General features: G+C 34.5%; 1 pseudogene; it reads left to right on the forward strand.

Moving 5' to 3' along the window:
• Positions 1–19701, forward strand: part of LOC143386826 (cadherin-12-like) — a 74584-nt pseudogene that overhangs the window by 26918 nt on the left and 27965 nt on the right.

The following is a 19701-nucleotide window of genomic DNA, read 5'->3' on the forward strand; positions in this document are numbered from 1 at the left end:
TCTTTCATCTCACTCTCTATTTCCCTCACTGCCAAATTCTTACCTGTTGTGATAGGCCAGGACTTCTTTAAAAACATACATCATGTCTTATCTCCTAAAAATAAAAGTAAAATTAAAAAAGCGAAAAATGTTTCAGAAGTCTCTTTCTGTCTCTGGCTTGAAATCGGTTTACCAGTAAAGAGTCAAGTTCATCCAGACAGATGTAATGTATTATTAAGAGGGAAAATAAAACCATATATACAATATATAAGCTATATATACAAATATACACATTAGTACAGATAGTCAGAGGCATTTCAACATCTAGAGGAAAATTAGAGATGGGAAACAGTTGGTAAGAATGCCTACATTTTAGGATAGCCATGGATTTGGTGCCCAAAAGAGAATAAGTCTGAGCTGGGGCAACTCAGTTTGCTTTGAAATCAAGGACTCCAAAGTTGTTAAAATTAGATTGCTCTAAGATAGATGTTAGGGTTCACTGTCAGGAAAATACATTGTTTAACATTTATGGAGCACTTATTTTTTTACATGCAAGAAGAACTTTGTATTTTCTTTAATTTGAATTAGCCAGTGAACTCTTTCAATTTACTTTTTTTTCTCTTTTTTTCAGACAACTACTATGGTGTTTTAAATGAAATTTATTGCTTCTTCAAACTTCTCCATTAGACAACATGCCTTTATTCTATAATTTATTGAATGCTGAGAGAAAAAAAAAATCTTATTTACCTTTGTACCTTTCTGTTTTTCCAAGGGGATACCTCTTGCCTTGCCAGAACCTTTTATATTTTAACTAATTCAGTGGTGAAAGTTTTAATTTGTTATTTGTTTCTTCCTTTTTCCAAACGAAAGTTATTGTTGTAAAGAATTTAAATTATTACTAATTCACTACTCAGAAACTTACATAATAATCCTAACTTATATTCACCATTATAGTCCTTAATATTTAAAATATGTGTCCTGTCTTGTTTTGGTCTTATTTATTCGAAACTGTTCATTCTCACTATTTGTACTGATTTCTTCTTTTTGTTTTAAATAACATTTTGACATATTTTTCTGGAAATTAGCTGTATTTTCTTGAGTCTGATTCCTTTCTCAAAGCATGAGAGTCAAGCTTGAGATGGGTCAAAATATCATCATGGAATTATCCTCTATCTATGCTTTCTTAGATATTTCATTTCTAATCATGGGACCAGTGGCCATATTATCAATTTTATTTCTATTTGTTTTAAGAGAAATAAACATTTCTAACAGGAAAGTAATAAAAACTGAAAGAAATCAATGTTATATGTTAACAGGTATGACTAAATTATCAGAAAGTCAAATCAATTATTTGCATAGAACAAAGATAAAAATAGGAATAAGAATATAATGAACTTGATAAAATGAAGGGAATAATTAAAGGGGAATAAATGTATGGTCTCATGCATTAAAAATATTGTGTGGAGGCTTACTTGATGCATATACAAGACTTATAACTGATTTTACCATAGCAGATTTCATTGAATTGTGAGAGTTTTTAAATACATAAGTGATTTTTTTCTCTTTTTCTCAGAAGAAATACATAAAATAATACTCATGTCTTTAAAAGTGAAAATAAACCTCCTTTAGTTTCCTCTGGTGTGCTAGATAAAGGAACAGATGCTGACAAGGCAATTAGCAAATCATTGTGGTCACACTATAGGGAACTGCTTTAGCAAACAGAAACTTAAGGGTCCCCGTATTCACTGTTAATGTTAAATTTGTGTTGTCTTAGTTTTTCCTTGGAGATTAGAAGTCTGAGTCATTACACTTAAGCTTATCACTTAACAAAGCAACATAGTAGCACCATATTTCTGGAATATAGCATTTTCAGTTACTTTCATAATAAAACTAACATTTACAGTGAGGGTGAATGTAAATAGTAGCAAGTTAAAATTGAGCATTACTGAAAATCTGGAAAATGACTTGTATGTTTGTTCCAATGCCTTCTTTAATTTGTTCATATATGTTGGAAGCCTGAATTCTTGGTGATACTTACTGACAATGCATGGGAGAACCAGTATTTATATGGAGTTCTGAGAACACAAAAGACCAACACTCTTCATAATTACCATTGTGTGTGATTTTGAATCTTGATACAAATGTTTTCTAATAAAACGACTTATTAATTCATAATTATTTAAAAGAAAATGATACTAATGTCACAATAGGAAAAATGAACTTAAAAATGTGCTGTTATGCCAAATTTACAAATGGAATCTAGAAATTTTCAATTATACAATTCCATTTTTGTTCCATTTCTTTATCACTGCTTGCTTCCACTAGATGTCAGTATTGGATAAGATGTGAGAAGTGCTTTCCTTAAACTATTAACTGATTTCAAACTGCTTTTATAAAATGTGTAACCCCTATCTAGTATGTATGCTCATAAGTACATTATGTAAATTTAATATGTGCAAAAGATTATGTTTATGAGTTACCCAGAAAGTTTGACCTTGTGCTTTACTTACACACTAATTATAAAAGTGAGACATTTCAAAACCAGTATAATTAATACCAACTTGCATTGCTCTGAAATGATGCTCATGGTTTATGCCACATTCTATAAAAAATGTAACACTTCAATTTGGATTTGTCCTCACTACAGCCTTTATATTTTGAAACGAAGAAGGCATATACTTTTAAAGTAGAGGCCTCCAACCTTCACTTTGACCACCGGTTTCACTCTGCTGGCCCTTTCAAAGACACTGCTACAGTGAAGATCAGTGTTCTGGATGTAGATGAGCCTCCTGTATTTAGCAAGCCACTTTACACCATGGAAGTTTATGAAGACACCCCTGTCAGGACCATAATTGGCGCTGTAACTGCACAAGACCTGGATGTGGGCAGTAGTGCTGTTAGGTAAGAATAAGAAATATTTTCTTTTTATGTGTCTTGAAAACAAAACAAAAACTAACAAATAACAATTTTCTGACCAAAAGTGCATCATGATTCACATATAGAATACGATGCTATAAATTATATATAAGAATAGAGGAAGTGCTGTAGGATTTGGACAAAACATCTGTATCAGTCCTCCTTGCAACATTTACCACAGATAAGCTATTGGATATGTCACACAAACTAACAAATCTCAATTTTTAATCTATGAAAGATTTAATAAATGAAGTTCAAAGAATGATTTTCCAAATTAGTTAATTTAAGACACTTTCACAGTGCCTAGATTGTAGCAGCCATGTTATAATTATTTTAAAATTTCTGTCCCCAAAGTTAGTGTTTAAAAATGGATGGTTTTGTCATTTGCTATTTGAAAGCAATTTTTTTTCTTATTGTAATGACTTTTCATTCTGAATGTGAGATTGAGACAATGAAAACACATTTAGTCAGTCCAAGAGTAAGATGAATTAAGGAATTGCCCAGAACTCAGACTTTGCATGGAGCTCTTTTCTATGGATACCTCCTCACTAATCTCTCTCTCCCTCTCCCTCCCTTCCTCTTTCCCTCCCTCCCATAAAGCTATAACTTGCAATAGCACTGTGGAGGGATAATAAAATCCCCTTTTCCTTACATTGATCCTGCAATAGGATTGAGACTTCCTTCCATATTCTGTTGTTTGCTAACTGACCCGAACCCAGACTTTGCACAGAGCTCTTTCCTATCAATACCTCCTCACTAATCAATCAATCTCTCTCTCTCTCTCTCTCTCTCTCTCTCTCTCTCTCTCTCTCTCTCTCCTTCTCTTCCTCTCTTCCTCTTTCCCTCCCTCCCATAAAGCTATAACTTACAATAGCACTGTGGATGGATGATAAAATTTCCTTTCCTTACATTGATCCTGCAATAGGATTGAGACTTTCTCCCATATTCTGTTGTTTGCTAACTGACCTTACACATCTTCAACTCTTGAGAACCAATAAAGAACAGCAATAAAAACTATTCTGGACCAAATTAAGAAAACATTATGTAGTCTTTTAAAACAAAAATACTCTATTGATATAGAGAGGAATAAAAATATCTCTTAAGATTTTATGACATGTGGTAAGTAAATACCAAAAAATTGTGTCATGTATTCAGTGGTAGAAAGCACATCACTGTAGATAGCACAATCTGAAGAAGTGGTTTGAAAGCATGTATTTTTTTTTATTGTATTCATCTGAATCTATCCCATGGGGTGCTCAGTCAGTCTAGGCTGTAGTCTTAGATTACCACAGACTGGGTGAATTAAACAATAAACATTTATTTCCCAGATTTCTGGAGGCCGTAACTTTCAAAATCCAGGTGCCAGCAAGTCTGGTATCTGGTGAATATTTAGAAGATGGTGGTCATCTTCTTCAGTGGTCATGAGGCAGAAAGAGACAGAAAGTTCTCTGTGGTCCACTGTTTAGGAGCATGTGGGCCCCACTCACACAGCTTAATCAGCACCATCTCTTAATACCATCATATTGGAGATTCAGATTTTGTATCATGACTTAAGGGGGTGAGATGTTCACAAGCACTATGTCCTTAACATTCCATTCTGACCTATCAAGATTCTTGTCCTCACCTTCAAAATGTGTTCATTCCTTCCCCAGAGCTCCCAAAGTCTCAAATTATTCCAACATAATCATTTGAGTCTAAAGTACAAAGTCTAGCTAAATAATATCTAAACCAAATATGGTTGAGATTCAAGGTAAGATTCATGCTGAGGCAAAAATTCTCTCCAGCTATGAACCAATGAAACCAAACAAGTTATGTATTCCCAAAATACAATTCTGTGACCTAGGTCAGACATCACCATTCAAAAAGGGAAAAGCAGGCAATGCAAAAGTGATGACAAGTCCTATGTGAATGTGTACTGCAGCAGGCCAGACTCCCTTCAGCCCTAAGATTTAAGAATAAACCTTCTCTCGGTCAGTTCTCTGCCCTCCTGGACCACTGGGGCAGAGCTCCAGGCTTTTGCACTCATCAGGGTGCTAACATCACCCCTACTTCTGAGCAGGACTCTACACATGCTGTTGCTCTCTATGTTGGCCCTACCCATGTAGGAAGGTGGCCTCCCAGCCCTCTATTTGGCATCCTCACCCTTTGGCACTACAGGCATTGATCTTGCACTGTGAAATCACTGGGAAGGCAGCCATGACCCTAGCCCTAGGGAGGTTAGATCATGTTGGAATCCTTCTTTTGAACTAAGGAAAGCACATGTTCTCAGTTGAAGGTACTGTAGGGCTTTGGAAGTCTGCGAGCCTTCTTTTGTTTTTCTCACTGGTTTCTTCAGTTCTTTTTGGCAGAGCTGCTGCTGCTGTGATGACATCTTTACTCCTGGCTTTTGTTGTTATGGTGGTTAGAGTCTGTTGCTCACACCCACAGGAATCCCTTTATCAAATTAGTAGTCTGCCAACCCCTACTGTGCTCTTCTAAACACACTTTCTCATGTTTTACAGTATGGATGAGCTATTTCCACATTTTAAGATTATGATTTCCACTGGCTTAACCATTCCATCTTTAGTTAATCTCCCTCCACGTTTTGCTGTAAGTAATTAGAATGAACCAAGTTTCTTCTCCAACATTTTGTGTAGAAAACTCAGCTAAATAGTAAGTTTCACACCTTGAAAGTTCTATGTTCCACAAAATGCTAGACTGTGAACACACTTCCCCAAGTTCTTTGATCTTTGATAATAAATATTGCCTTTCCTCCAGTTCCTAGTAGGTTCTTTATTTCTCTCTGAACTTCAACAGAATGGTTTTACCATCTACCTTCTGTCTCTAAGTAGACAGAAACTTTCTTTATACTTCTTTTCTTCTTTCTGTGCCTTATGCAGGATGACTCTGAATGCCCATAATTTATAGAAATGCAAAGGTCCCTAATACCATCCATAAGGGTTTCACCTCTGAACCTAAATACTCCACAAAATGCTGACCTGTAATACCATTACATTGCAGGTTACAACATCAATATATATACAAGGGGAGCATGGCCACTCAGATCACAACAGATTCTTTATTTTCTATAGCACATCTGTGATAAGGACAGAACTCTAAAAGAAGCACATCTGTCTCACAAAAAGGGAGAAAAATTATAGTAATGAGCATACCTTACTTTTCAGGTCAAGTACTGGCCAGTTTACTCATGGGGCTCAGGCTATTTTTCTGCATGTCAACATTGCAACATGTTTCAGTTCCAGTTAATCTAAAGAGAATGAGTAGAAAATGCCTTGCAAACAAAATTATAGTTTTTTTAATAAATGTGTAAAGCTATTAAAGAAATACTGAAGATTGTAACAAAAAATAATGAAAACATTGAAAAAAAACACTGATTAAAACTCTATACAGTTTAATAAAAGAGAATTGTGGTAACAGTCCAATTGCATATGTCGAAATCACATTCAATTTTTTAATTGTTGAATTACATGATGATACAAAAAACATTAACAAAAGTTGTCCTTCTAATGCAGCACTTCAAAACCCTTTCACGCAGAAAAATTTAAAGATTACATAAGTAGAACACATCCTTAGGTAAAGGGACAGTTTCAAACCCAGGAAAATTGTCAAATTAATGATCCTGGTATGAGAAGGAAAAGAAAGATACATTTCAGAGAAATTATCCTGCACAAGTGGGCTTTCAAGTTTCATTGTTTATGTCATAGGAGTCAGGGCAATGCCACTTTATTTTAAAGTCACACCCTAGTCTTTCTTCTAATGAGTAGTGCCTGCTTCCAAGATGAAGATGGATCTAATTGATTCTGTGAGAGTTGTCAAAAGACAGAATTGTTTTGAAAACATGAAACTGGTCCATGTTCATGGAGTAAACAACAAACTTGAATCATGCCAGTTGTGGAAATATCCTGTTGAGTCATCTTCGTTTGGTGTAAAAACATGTTTGCTCACTTAACAATGATAGTGAAAATATGTTCTGAAAACTAAATATCAAATATATAATTATTTGACACATTAGGGTACAATCTATTTGTTTTTTTTCTTTGTTTAATATCTTTTAACAGTGTTACTATGCAAGGTAAAATTTAGTAGTGTTAATCTTTTATTCTGGATATTTTATTACTGCTATTATTCTTATCATTACACTGAGCACAGTAAAGCCAGAAGTAATATCATCACCAAGAACTAAACCAGCTTCAAAGAAAGATTGGCTTTGATTTTCTGCCTGGCAAACTTACCACACAGTTCCCTAGTAGTCTTAGTTTAATTTGTAAATATTTTCCCCTTTGTTCTTCCAGCCTTTGCCTTTTAATGCTCTCTTCTTCTGCCCCTAGTATTGTCTACCCTTTGTGGTAGAACATGTTACAATAAAGGTCATAAAAATGATTTCTAGTGAGGCAAGTCTGACTGCAACATGTGTACCTATTACTAGCTACTTTTTCAATACACCAGAAATTTAATCAGATGGGCAAAAATACACATTTATCCACAAAGCACATGTGGGAAGAGACACAAAAGTGAAGCCAAGCTTCCCATATGGCATGCTAAGGCAACAGATAAAATTTATTTTAATTATTGATAAAATTGGATGGGGAGATACTACATGTTCAAAAAATGTCCATTCTATTTTTTTATCTTCCTTAGCAGGAATTTTGTGATGATTAAAATAAGTGGTGGTATAAAATATTTCTAGATTAATCTGCCACATTCTATGAGCTGCATATGTGATTTGTTACTTTTCCTTCAGCATATAAAGTTCAGAAGGCCAGATACTGCTCTTCACTGGATTTTTATCTATCTATCTATCTATCTATCTATCTATCTATCTATCTATTTATTTATATTTGGAGTCAGGATTCTACTATGTTGCCCAAGCTTGACCTAAATTCACAATTCTTCTGTATCAGTCTTAATAGTAGCTGAGATATGATCACAATCCACCAATCCCCTCTCTTCTGCATTGGTCTTGATGAATCCCACATACCTCAAACATTAATGTTATAATTTGTTCTAGAAACTTCACTCCATGAAGCAGTGGTTCAGAGGTAGGGATTTTTGACAGTGATTAGGGCTAGAAGATAATTGGTGGATTAATATATTTAATGGAATAATAACTTGAGTGGATTATTGGGTGGTAACTGTAGGCAGATGGGGCATAGCTAAAGGAAGTCTGGTTTCTGTATTGTATTATATATAATATGATACATATATTATATTATATATGTAATTATAATATATATATTTATTTAAAGAATATGTGCACTATAAGAATTTGTTTTATATAAAGATATATGGTCATGATCCATAAAAAATTGTATTGTATTATATTATATATATTGTATTGTATATAATATTATATACAATACAATACAGAATGCCACTGGAAGCCTGGTTCTTGAATTGTATTATATTATATATCACATCATATTACATATATATAATTATAATAATATATTTGTCTCTATGCTCTTCCTCCCTCCCTTTCTCTTCCTGCCCCTCATTTCTGACTGCCATAGGTTTTGTGACTTTCTTCTGCTACATCATAAGTTTAGAGCAATGGAGTTGGCCAACTATAAACTGAAGTTTTGAAACTGTGATCCCAAAATAATTTTTTCTACTCTAAATTATTCTTGAGAGTTATTTTGCTCAAAGCAATACACAGCTGACTAATACAATTACCTAGAACATAGGGGTAGATAAATAAATATTGGTTAAATTAATGACTTGATTTCTATATTATAAACTACAACCAAATAGCAAACTATTCATTTATAAATATTTTCTGTATGATGCAAAAATCAAAATGATTAAATATTTTGTTTACAAATATAGAACAATACATGGGAAACTCAGTAATTAATTAATAGGACTTGCTTCTAAGAAACACTGCATATATATTTTTTATGGATCATGACCATATATCATTATATATAACAAATTCTTGTAGTGCATACACTCTTTAAATGATTCTAAGAATATATATATATATATATATATATATATATATATATATATATATAATTAAAATTCACATTGCAAATACAAAGTAAAGAGATAAGGCTGCAGTTCTAAAAAGTATTAAATATTTTATCTTAATAAATATTTTATAAAGTTTTATAGGTACTACTTTTCCTTAAGATCACAGTATCTGAATACTGTGATCTGAATCACAGTATTTTAAAATAAAAAGTGGTCATGAAAACAGAAATAATTCTCTTCTACTAACTGATAAAATATAATACAGGAAAAACTTACTAGAGTCATAAAACCAACTGGACTCTAGAAAAGGAAGTATGTTTCAAGTTTACAATAAGAAACAAATAGTGTGTTGGTTTCTATGCCATAAACTATTCTTCGTGGATTATTTTATTAAGTTAGGAAGAGCTAACTATTTACAATAGTTGAAACTAATTTCCAGTAAAAGGTATATTATGAATTCTTACATCACTTGAAAACCTGCAGAATCAAATGAGAAGAAACAACTCCAAAAATGTTAAATGAAAAACATAAAGATATTGTGTATAAATATTGGTGGACCAAAGAGAAAAAGCAGACAGGACTTGATTTGAAATACTTCAAAGAAACTCAAGGCAAACATGCATTAAAGGGGACACTAATTTAGAAACTGCAGTAACAGCTGAATGTGTTAATCTCTGGGGAGTTTGCCTTATTTGAATTTGTCACAACTATGCTATCCTTAAGATTTAGGACCCTCAAGAGAATTATTTTTCTGAAATTGGTTTTTGTATAAAGTCTACTTGCAAATATGCTGATGGCATATAGCTTTCATTAACTGCATTTATAGAAGCTAAGAACAGATAATCATTTTACACAAAGGGAAAAAAAGAGTGGGGGAGGAAATTAATTTTTCTGAGAAGAGATTGATCAAACTTCCTTTTGCTATGACATTAGAGCATAAGTTCTATAAATATAATATCAAAATCCTCATGTATGTAAGCCCTTAAGAAAGAAAGGCCAACACACACACACACACACACACACACACACACACACACACCTCTGCTTAGGATAGATTTGGAAAAATGCCCTTTCATATATTCATAAGCATATGCATACTACATTTTATTAATAACATTGCATTGCATATTAGGATACATGTTTTACTTCAAAAATATTAACTTTGTATATTGCATTTAGAGCTTGTTCAATAAAAGTATTGAATCAAGTAGGTTTTCACTTGCACATTTTGGGGGTTATTGTTAAATAGTACCATGTTAGTCAGCTCTTCATCAAAGTCACAGAATACATGAGAAAAATAAACTTAAATGAAAGATGACTTATTTGGGCTTACGATTTCAGTTCACAGATTCTTGGCCAAGATGCTTTTGACTTGTGGCATCTCAGTATCTTATGCAGTGGAAAATTGGGGCATAGAATGTCTGTCCACCTCGGGGTGACCAGAAAACCAAAGAAAAAAAGTCCTGCTCTCACTATCCCTGTCATAGCCTTGCTCCCAATGATGGAGGTAACTTCCTTCCACTACGCTATGTCTCTTAAATGTTCTTTCAGTAATTTGGAATTGGCAATGAAGTATGCATATTCTTTTGGTACCTGTGAAAGCAGAAGTCTAGGATGAAGGAAAAGAAGTGGAGTATAAGAAATTATTTTAGTGATAGGGAATGTGATTCTTTGAACAATAAAAAAGTGGTGCTAAATCATGTCTTCATAATTGTTCAAATGCATTTTAAAACTTATCAGTGATTTGATTTTCATAACTGTGATCTCACCTAATCACCTTGGGTAACCATTGCTTGTAAACTCAGCAGGAACCCGCCCCTGGGAGACAATAAGGTATACTTGTTGTAGATATGCTCTTATCATGTTATTGGTCCTTCTGAATCTTGCTCATATACCATATTTCTAGTTGACAATACAAAATGACAACAACACTCTTACAAGCATGCATTGCTTATTTTGTTTTCACTAGGAAAAAAAAATTCTGTTCCCTCAAACCTTATATCCAAATAAGGATTTATTTATATTGGTAGCAAGCGACTATCAACATATAATGATATCATCATATTTAATTTGTACTAGTTCTGGAATGTGCACATGTCTCACATCACACACAATAGAATAGCTCATATTATTTTACAGAGAGAGAAATCAAGATACCAGAAGATCAAATCATGTCTTCAGAAAGGATGGCAAAATATTTGAAGAAATACAGCTAGATCCCCAAGTTCTCATTATTATAAGCCTTGGAACAAATAGCCAAAAAATTAGCTTTAATTTACAAAGAAATTTTATATTAGTTTAGTAATACATTCAATTACGCAGTGTCACTGTAATGGAAAGGATGGTGATTTATTTCAGAGGCCAACCTGTTTTGCCTTAGGTAACTCCTCAGGAGTTCTGACCACCCAGGTGAACATGGGATGTATCATGGACCTGAATTGCTATGATTTCCTTTTGTAGTAGTTCAGGTTACTTGCTTTATCTCCAAGTGCTGAGGGAGCAAACATTTAAAAAACCCTTTCCATTCTCTTTCTTTTCTTTTCTACCGTGTGTGTGTGTGTGTGTGTGTGTGTGTGTGTTTGTGTGTGTGTGTGTGCAGGGTGATGGTAACAGGGATTGAACTCAGAGGTACTCAACCACTGAGACACATCCCCTGCCCTATTTTGTATTTTATTAAGAGACAGGAGTTGCTTAGTGCCTCACCTTTGCTAAGACTGGCTTTAACGTTTTGCTCCTCTTGCCTCAGCCTCCTGAGCTGCTGGGACTATGGGCGTGTACCACAACACTTGGCTCCATTCATTCTCTCTATAATTTCTTCAGTTGCTTTTGGAGAATAATTATTTTGTCACACTAATTTGAAATTGTGTATGTATTTGTTTGACCTATAATAATTAGTTATTTTAAATGCATAGTAAATAATCATCATATATTTTCCTGAAAAAATACGGTAAAAGTCAATAATCATTAGAAAATTAAAGAAATTAGTCCATGAAATAATCTGTCATAAACCATTCAATGAATTATTAGAATGTGAATAATTTTAGTGTAAATTAACTAAAGAGTACACATGTCTAGTTTTGTAGGAAATCAAGCTTACTTAGAAGAAATAAAAGAAATAAAAAATTCTTTAAAACATAATATAAGCTTTTAAGACACAAATGGTAAATTGCTTTAGATAAAATAGCAAACAGATCCAGACCATTTTGCTGTGGCTCCTAGAGACAGTAAATAAAATTAATGATGACATGAACAAACATACTACTTCAAGGCACTAATATGAAGTAGTTATGATGAAGCTATCTGGAAAGTACTTCAGGATAAGTATGTTTAACACTCATTGATATAAATTAAGAAATTCCATGTCTACCCTCTAGCCTGGATATTGTTAATAAGAGCAGTCAGATGTTCTTATAAAATAATACAGTGCACCCATGTAAGTACAAGGCCCTATGACTGAACAGGGAACTCACTGATAAACTCTAATGAAAGGAACTTCTTATGTACTCAACAAAACAAAATACAAAACTCTTGTTTTGCTATTTTCATTTTTGAGAAACCAACATTAACATCAATTTAAACATGTAGGTTAGACAAAAGAAATAACACAGGAGGATTTTGTAGGAAAGAAGTGATGGATGTCACTCATAAGGACTTGAGGCCCCTTCATAGGAACACCACGAGCAAAGGCAAAACATGCATTTAGTGCTGCAGGGAATTCAGAAAATAGCTGGATTGAATTGAGAACCATGGCCCAATGAAGGACGCATAAGATCCAGAGTCAGAAATATTTCTAGGGATGAAATGCCTACATTTATTAAGCACATTCTTTATTTGTATTATCAAACCCTGCTATCTGTATGTTTCAATACATAACAAAGCTGAGAACCTGTGTTTTATATTCAAGACATCAAGTTCAGAACCCAAGCTTAGTATTGGTGTAAACCACATTTTCCACCATTACAGCAAGCTGCTTCAAGGTCTCAACAAATTGAACAAATGGTCACATATAATGCTCTGGGAACAGATGATGTTTTTTTAAAGAAAAAAAAATCTTTTTCTGAGAGTATCTAAAGACAAAATACATGGTCCACATAGAACAAGAGAATGGCAGAGTACAGGGGAGTCTGAACACTGACATGCACATGTATCAAAAGATTCATAGTTAGAATACAATGTGTGACTGTTTAAGAAAAAAAAAACAAACAACAAACAACCACAACAACAACAACAAAAACAGGCCTGTCACTTTGGTGCACAACTGTAATCCCAGGTACTCAGGAGGCAGAGGCAGAAGGGTGGCAATTTTAAAGCTATTCTGGACAACTTAGTGAGACTCTGTCTTAACTTAAAAGGAACGAAAATATAGTTCATATAGTTCAATGGTAAAGCATCTCTGGGTTCAATCCTCAATACCAAACAAAAAAAAAAAAGGAAAGTATGAGAAAATTAAAGGAAAATGAATACATAACAAATATAATTTTAGGGGCTGGGGATGTGGCTCAAGTGGTTGCGTGCTCGCCTGGCATGTGTGCCGCCCGGGTTCGATCCTCAGCACCACATACAAAGATATTGTGTCCACCGAAAACTAAAAAATAAATATTAAAATTTTCTCTCTCTCTCATATATATATATATATATATATATATATATATATATATATATATAATTTTATTAATACATTTTATATTTATACCTCTTTAGACACCTATTCTAAGCATATTACTTATATCCAAATGAGATATTTAAACAAAGAAGTGAAACATTTCTGTGTGTGTGTGTGTGTGTGTGTGTGTGTGTGTTACTCTCTAATACTCTCTTGAACCCAGGGTGTTTTTGCAACTAAGCTATGTCCCTAGTTCTTTTTATTTTATTTTGATACAAGGTTTCAATGAACTTCCTGGGCTGGCCTGAAACTTACAATCCTTCTTCCTTAGCCTCCCCTTTCACTGTGTCCCATGTCCCAGCAAGAGTGCCAACTATTTAACCATTCTAACTTTATAATGTGTTTAGTTTGTCATTAAACATCTAAAACAAACAATCAACTATCCAAACTGAGATACAACTTTGAATTTATTAAGAAAAATTTAAAAATAAGGAGAAATATAAGATAAAGAAATAAATAAATGAAAGAAATAAAGATCTCAGTGTTTATACGAACCTTTTTAAACTTATATTTGCCTAAAAAGGTTCATATAAACACTGAGATCTCTAAGAAAAAAGTTTAAAGCTTAATTGTTATTGTTAAGGAAGCAATTACACTCTGAGTGTTGATGTATATGGCTGAAGTTTTCATTAAAATGTTTCTGCAAATAGATTCAATTGACTTTCATTTCATTAGCTGTCCAAACACAAAAGCAACAACAACAACAACAACAACAACAAAATATTAGCAACTTAGAGATAAGAATGAAGAGATTTTGATATATAATAATTACCTAAACAAAAGACTGTTTTCTACATTGACCTGAATTATTATTTTTACATTTTATTACCTAAGTATAAGATGTAATAGTTTTAGTATAGTTCAATACCATCAAGTACTTTTTACAAAATGTTTTGAGAATTAGGACAGGGTCAAAGTTAGCATTTCCATTAACTCAGAGGAAGTTATTTAGGTAAATTAAAAGAAAGAATTTTAAGGGGAATGCTTACCTAATGAAGAGAATAAAAGTTTTTGAGGCATTTCTAAAAACTCATTTACAAAGAAGTAATAAAAACTGTACTCTATCAGGTAGCCTTCACAGGTCAGGTTACTGTTTTTTTTTTTTAATTTATTTCTATTCAATTGTTAAACCAGTTTTCTTTGCAATAGTCATTGAAAAATTGTATGAATTGTTTTATATATCATAAGTATTTAGTTTTTCATTTAAATCTCAACTATTACTGAGTAAGTAGAAGATGGTACAAACATACTTTATTGTTATGTCTCTTGTTTATTGAAAAGGGTACTACTGGGATTAGTTGCAAGTAAATATCAATCTATCCTTAGATTTTAATGAAGACTCTTGGAAACTCAAAGTGTGTGATTGTTGTCTCTAGGAACGTGTATCTCCTGAAAAGCCCTTCTATATTTAGAAACTATGCCGTGTCTTCTTGAAATGTTCAAAAATTATAGTTGTGGTTTCATTGTCAGTTAGATCATGGCAATTTTTTTTTCTGCTACTGGTCTCCCAATTGTTATATTGGGTAAAATATCACAATAAAAAAAATGATAGCTCTTGTTCAACATTTACTCTTTCATTGGGCACTGGATTCAGTCAGTCATGTGAAGGCAGGACATCAGAAAAATACTAGTCTGTATAAGTTTCAGCCATATTCCAGAAGTCAGGGGGCTTCCTCATAGGAGAACATCCAGAGAAAAGGGTACCAAATCTCACCAGGGGACAATCTAAAAACTGGGTGACATAAAATGGTGAATGAGAGCCAAACACAGAAACCATTTATAATACAGAGCCTGAGAATCTGTGCTCATGGTTTGTGTTTGAGAGATTTGTGCGGAGCTTCGTAGTTCAGGTATTTTAAAGTTGATGATAATGTATAGCATAACTTGATGCTAGAACTAAGCATAAGTTTGTGGGTATGGAAGTATATTTTATCTGGAAATTAAATGAAATAATGTTGACAGACAGAGAAAGGGAAAACACACACACAAAAACACACAGTGCAAGTTGACACGTGTGATTCTGGGTCTAAGCAACACATTTTATCTTTTTAACAAGACAGTTACACAGTCGGGTACATATTATTTTCCAAATTTTGTAGAAATGAAGAATAGTGTGCATTAGAAAGAAAGATTTCACACCTAACTGTAAAAAGAATGAGTGATATTTTACATCACTCACTCTGTCCAGAAAACAAGTGTTCTTCAAACTATTTCATTGCATTTCAGTAATAGTCAATTTATGCAGTGCACTTATATGTCAGTGTCAGACTGAGCAAAGTAAATGAAATTTGCTTACTATGGTAACAAAATACAGGATGCTGTAGACACATTATTATTTATTTAGAGGTTTTATTTGTTTTGTAGACTGAATTTAAGGCCTTGTGCATTCTAGGGAAGTACTATATTACTGAATTAAGTCCTCAGCCTGACATATTATTTTATGCATACATTATGCAAATCATTGAATATTTAATATGTTGTCAAAAAACTTAAAATGTATGTAATTAACTACACAAAGTTGTATTTCTGTTTGAATCAAATTTGTAAATTATGACATGTCTCCAAGTATTAAGTATAAGTAAAATGGTAAATTTTTATTTTGTCTGGGAATGTGAAGTTTTTTCTGGGATTTAGGAATTTGAGTATTAAAGCTAATAAATTCTTCTGCAAATCAGAAAAATAAATTGGTTTTCCTGAATAAAACATGTTAAAATTTCTTATTGCCTTCTAGTGGAAATATTTGGCTGTCATATAAACTGGAATAATTGTTTCTGTGCATCAAATTAAGTGCAAAATGTAAGTTGCAAGTTGTCTGTGGAGATTACTATCCCAGGCAGTTGGTAACAGAAAGATGAACAAAACTAGTCTCTACTTTTAAATAATTTAAAAGGCAGTGGGAAAGAAAAGAGATTGAATCACCTACAGGAAATATATACAAGCTATGTTATCTTATTTGGAATCTACCGTATTAATTGAATATTATTGCCGGGGTTCGGCTGCAGCAAAATAACCTGAGGGTGACAAGGAACTTGTGTAGACTGATACAGCAAGAGTGGGAGCCATTGTTTATTGTAGGATAGGAGCGGTATATGCACATTCCCCACAGCTTATCTTAATTAACATAAATTAGATACAGCAGTCAACCAATAAGGAACTCCACACTTAATGGCTCGCTGGAGTTACTTCACAAACCACTCCCTCTGGCAAAATGCCAGGCACCATCTTGACTTGTTTACAGACCCTAACATTTCCCCCTTTTGTTTAATTTAAATAACAACCATAGTGATTTTTACACAAACACCATAAATAATCTGCTACAAGCAGAAGGGGAGGATACAAAATGCCACAATTCCAAGCCAATTGATGGCTCCATGCAAGGAGCCCTTGGAAAAATAATACCAGCAATGACACTGTTAGCAAAGATATCGAGTTACAATTTGTTGTAGATTACAGTTTGTTGTCTCAGTCCAGGTAAAGCAGTGTCTCAATAGATTAACTCACAGTTCAGGTAAATCACAGTCTAGGTTAGTTGTGCAGGCAGCTAGCTTAAATCACAGTCCAGGTAAGTTCTGCAGGCAGCTAGCTTGATCCGAAGTCTTGTTTGGTTCTCAGCAACACTGGAAATTCTTCCACCCTCGTCCTCACCGGCACTGGGACAAAGGCAGGAACTCCAGCAATGATGCTAAAGAAAATCCTGTAGTATTCCAGCAGGTGCTAAGAAAACAACCTTCTGAACAATTTAGTACATTATCTCAAGGTTTTTTTTAACATTTGAAATAAGCCTTAATATTGCTCATTACTCATTAGCTTCCAGGTGTGGGGGAACCATTGTAGTTACCGGCCTTGGAAATGATCAAACTTCAGGGATGCGGGCCATCTTTCGCCTGCAGCATCCCGGGCAGCCCCAGATGGACCCAGGGAGAGTCCGGGGAGTGTTCCGGACTCAAACTGCCACTGGGCACAGGGAGCAAGAGCCTGTGAGACTGTGCCTCTGGGTCAGGTTTGGATTTGGGCTCTCTCGCAGTGGTGTCCTGCTCCCCGGGCGGGGGGGGGCGGGGAAGAGCCTGCTGCCACCGGTTGGAAAGTCCTTGCTGTGCCATGACTGGCTCACGCACATGGCAGCCGCCGTGCCACGCCAATTCATGCACCCTCCAGTAACGAAAAGATTCAGTAATAGCCTTTTGCTGCAACATTTTTCCTGATAATCCTTGCTCCTCTGAACTTTCTTCTTTCTGACTAGAGTTCCTGGACTTCCATCAACACATGCCCTTACTCCTCTTGGTTCCACTGGGGTGCCTTCTTCTCTTAGTAATTTACTTCTCACCCCTTCCATATTTTCGTCACAAAGACAATACAACATTTCAAGACAAAACAAGACACAAACATACTGTATCAATCTTCTCCATTTTCTCGAAATGGCCATTTGTCCTCTCGCCCTATCTGTCTAGGGACGAGCAGATTTGCTCCCTTCCTATCTATGGACGGGCAGCTTTTTTTTTTTCGTCACTTACCCCCGAGTGTCCTGGGGCTCCCCATATGGGCCACCATCTGCTGGGGTCCGGCTGCAGCAAAATAACCGGGGGGTGACAAGGGGCTTGTGTAGATTGATACAGCAGGAGTGGGAGACGTTTATTGTAGAATAGGAGGGGTATATATACATTCCACACAGCGTATCTTAATTAACATAAACTAGATACAGCAGTCAACCAATAAGGAATCTCCACACTTAATGGCTCTCTGGCGTTACTTCACAAACCAATCCCTCTGGCAAAATGCCAGGCGCCATCTTGACTTGTTTACAGACCCTAACATATTACATTGCATGGAAGAAAGATGTTCACATTTCCAAGATGGGTAGAGTCTCAAATAATGAAATATTTTAAAAATAAAATGCAGGTTAAGTGCAATATAAAGGAAGAAAAGAATTGTAAAAATTGATGAAGATTCCACTTAATGAATGGCCAATGTGGAACTCTGCAGAGGCCTTCCTTGGTAAAACAAATAAACAAATAAAAATTTAAAAAAAAATGATCAAACTAAAAAACAATTATTTACTGTCTCTCAAAACTTTTCTAAAGGCTAACAGCACAAGAAGAACTATTTACTCAAGTAAGTAAACAAAAATTTGTGAAAAGCAACAGACTTTGGCAGTGGACCCAAAGCCACTACCTCCCTCCTTATTATGTCCCAGCTACCTTGGTAGAAATGCCTGCCCTGGGTATTTGTGGTTAAAGAGACATGTCTTCCCTCTCTTCAGTAGCCAATCAAGAGATAATGGTTTGCTAGGAGGGTCAGGCTGTCAATATTTCTCATCCCCTCCACCTCCAGGTTTCAGAAGCTAAATTTCTAGTGAGTGTGACTAAGGGACCAGTAGCATCTCTCCTCCAGTCAGTATCACACACAGCTGGAGGTTCTATCCCAGTGAGACTAATAATGTGGGGCCCAAACACCCTGAACAATGAGAGGCAGAACAGGAAGTCCACAGGCTGCTGTCTACACCCAATGCCTAGAGCACTGGCTCAGAGAATTTGCCCAGGCTGAAACAGAGTCCTTGAGAACCCAGAGATCTGAAGCTCTTCTCCAATTACTTGCTTTTATTAAGCCTTAATAGACATATTTCATAATTATTACCATGTTTTATTAGACTTGTGACATAGATACATAAAGGTTGGTGTAAATATGTTTATACCATATTTAATAAAAGCACATAGATATATAGGAGCAATATTTCTAGATAGTACTGGAATTCAGTTAGGGAATTTGAATCTGATAAGGTGTATATGGTCAAACCTCAGAATAGGTATAAGAAAAAATAAATCAATGAAAAAAAGTATAAGGATTTATATTACAATGCAAAATATTCACTTAATGAAAAAGGAAACAGTAGAGAAGGAATAGAGGAAAAAAGAAACAAAACTTATGGAAAAAAAACTGGCAAATGCAGATTCAATATTAATTCAAAGACCTTATATGTAAAAGGAATAAACAATCTAATCAAAAGGCAGAAAATATAAAACTACATAAAATCTGATGAAACATGATTTGTATGATTATAAATTTCTGGTAGCAAAGTTATCCAATTTGAGTCCTTGGTTCTGTGCAAATGGCCACGCATTTTTTTTCAACATTTTGTAGCAAGTAACTACACTAGGCAACCTTACTTCTTTGGG

The sequence above is a fragment of the Callospermophilus lateralis genome, unplaced genomic scaffold, assembly GCF_048772815.1.
Source record: "Callospermophilus lateralis isolate mCalLat2 unplaced genomic scaffold, mCalLat2.hap1 Scaffold_79, whole genome shotgun sequence".
Classification (NCBI taxonomy): domain Eukaryota; kingdom Metazoa; phylum Chordata; class Mammalia; order Rodentia; family Sciuridae; genus Callospermophilus; species Callospermophilus lateralis.